Source organism: Neoarius graeffei, chromosome 10 (assembly GCF_027579695.1).
Source record: "Neoarius graeffei isolate fNeoGra1 chromosome 10, fNeoGra1.pri, whole genome shotgun sequence".
Lineage (NCBI taxonomy): Eukaryota > Metazoa > Chordata > Actinopteri > Siluriformes > Ariidae > Neoarius > Neoarius graeffei.
In genome coordinates, this window is record NC_083578.1 from 51,572,612 (window position 1) to 51,575,394 (window position 2,783).

Here is a 2,783-nt window from a genome sequence, read left to right on the forward strand (position 1 = left end):
TGCAGATAACATCAGGCAACAAAACTGTCCTTTGCCATGACAATATGGCAGAGTGATAAATTTATGTATTTAATTGAATGTGCACACAAACAGGAAGTGGGTCCCCAATCCACTTTGCAGTGTTTTTTTTTTTTTAGACTACAACTTCACAGGGTAATGTGTATGAGGACTAGCAACATTTTAATGCACATTATATGGCAGTATGACATAGCGCCCCATAGGGTGCGCAGGATTTGTCTTGGCCCAAGGATCACAGGGATACCAAGTTTTCGAAAATCGGACGAACGGTTGAAAAGTTACAAGCAGAAATGTACCTGAGAGTTGAGCCGTTGGTGGCGCTAGAGAGTTTGACAGAATAACGGGCAAAGTAATAGCACACCGAGTCCGACCGAGCCACACATTTTGGTATATAGCTTGCCTGCGTGCGATGCACGGTTATTGAGTTATTCACAACAGTTTTTTGTAATCATTCAGGTCCTATAGGGTAAAATCTATACACAACAAGGTAAAAGCATGAAACTTTCAGGGTTTGCACTGAACAGCATTAGCCATCATTTAAGGTGTGTAGAGGCATCCTCAGTTTGACCTGGAGGTAGAGATAATTTATCAATGGGGTACTTCTGTGCAAGGAAGCCAAGTGTATTGCAGCATGTATACGTTATGGAAATGTACAATGAGCAAGAATACCCTTGTTGGTAAGCATCAAAGTTACCATATGAATGCCTCTCCAAGGAAATAAAGTGATAAATGAGATCAAATAGTTGGGCATCCATAAATGCCTGGAATGGAAAAATCTGACGGCCATGTCAAGAATAGACTCGAGAAAAATCACACAAAAGCCTCAGGACTATTTGGCCATGTCTTTCCATCAGCCTGTATTCAAAACTTTTTCAAAAAAAAAATAAGACAAATATTCATGCGGGTTTTTTTGCTGTTCAGAGGAGGAGTACTGTGAGAATGTGACTTACTATGAGGCTACGATAATAACAGCTAGCTAACATGCTAATACCTAGCGAGCAATAATAAAACAACCATAAACAGACATTTTGCAGCAGATATTAGGTTTATGTTTCCATAAAACACAAGCAAACAACCAAGGCATTGAGAAACACCTGATGAGTCAGCAAAAAAAATCAACAAAAGTCAAGTCTATTTGTATAATGCTTTTAACAAACACTGCCGCAAAGCAGCTTTACAGAATTTGAACAACTTAAAACAAACTAACTTTGTCACTAATCTATCCCCAATGAGCAAGCCTGTGGCGACGGTGGCAAGGAAAAACTCCCTCAGACAACAACATGAGGAAGAAACCTCGAGAGGAACCAGACTCAAAAGGGAACCCATCCTCATTTGGGCAACAACAACAACACGAACAGTTGAACATGAACAGTTTCATTGATAAAGTTTAGGACTGCACTCAAGTTGACAAGTCAACTGTAATCCTCAGCCATAAAAGCTGTACTGTAGCAACAAAAAGCAGATGAGGTACTACCAGTCAACTAATCACGGGCCCTAGGACCTGGTGCGTATCCTCCCTACTAAATACAATGAGACCTAATCATCTAAGAAACAAAGCGGTGAAAACAAGACAACCGAACCCGTCAGGAAACTAAAGCTAAAAAAAAAAGGGGGGGGGGGGGGGTCTTCTGGACATCTTCCTGTAACATTAAAACAGTGTTCATTAGTCAGGTGCACTTTTCAAAGTGTTGTTTGATATACAAATCAATGAAGATACAATGCTAAAATGTCCCTTACATTCTTTTGCTTGGTTGCTGTCTTCACTGGAGAGTGAGCTGGTGTAGTATTCTGGAGGTGTTCTTCCCGAGTCTGTTGTTCTTCCTGTAACATTAAAACAGTGTTCATTGTCAGGTACAGTGTTGTTTGACATACAAGTCAATGAAGATACAATGCTTAATGACCCTTACGTTCTTCTGCTGGGTTGCTTTCTTCACTGAAGAGTGAGCTGCTGTAGTCTTCTGGAGCTCTTCAACGTAGATATGTTCCCAGATTAAAAAAAAAAAAAAACCAAAAAATAAAACCAGACATAAGTTACAGGTTTCAAAGCATTGCGTTAAAACGTTGCTCAAAATTTATGAAATATTTCTTCGCTTTGTGATTGGTTGCTGTCCTCACTGGCACGAGATCAGCTGTGGTCCTCTTGATTTCTTCCTCACTCTGCTGTGAGATACTCCTCCTGTTGAACATGGACAGTGAAGAGAGACTGGAGAAGAGAAAGGGAGGGGGATTTAGTTACATTACTCAAACGCAAGTGAATAATTCAAAGGAAGAGAGATACTTACCTTGTGATGGACCTTGTGGACATGCAGCTTGATTTTACATAAAGCAACATAACACTACAAGATTTACATTGGCTTAGCTTAATGTAATGTAGCTAATTACATTAGCTAAGCCAATTATGTTACATTTTACATTGACAAATTGTTCTCATCAGCTCAATAAATGACAAGATAATGCTGAGCCCTTTATTATATAGATAAATACAATTACACTACATAAGACTCAACTATTTCCAGCCAACACATGCCACTACAATGATTAGTCTTAACAGTAACTTAAAACTACACAATTGAGAAGCTGGGCACTCATTGAACAAACTGAATGAGTAACCTGAAACATGTATATGAAAAACAATTAAATAAGAAAACGCCCACGCAGACAAGTTGTTACAAAATGAAACACAATGTCAAGGGTTTTTTTTACAAAAATATTTGTCAATTAACACTACAGTACAGAGAGTACAAACACTGAGGATAAACTACTCA

The 2,783-nt window shown here is 38.9% G+C and overlaps 1 long non-coding RNA gene across 1 annotated transcript; it reads right to left on the minus strand.

Moving 5' to 3' along the window:
- Window positions 1-1,754: 1,754 nt before the first annotated feature.
- Window positions 1,755-2,398, minus strand: LOC132892520 (uncharacterized). Its single transcript, XR_009655452.1, has 3 exons — window positions 2,134-2,398; window positions 1,926-1,984; window positions 1,755-1,839 (listed from the first exon to the last, which is right to left on the minus strand). It is a non-coding gene; the product is annotated as an uncharacterized LOC132892520 (long non-coding RNA).
- Between the last annotated feature and the right edge of the window lie 385 nt (window positions 2,399-2,783).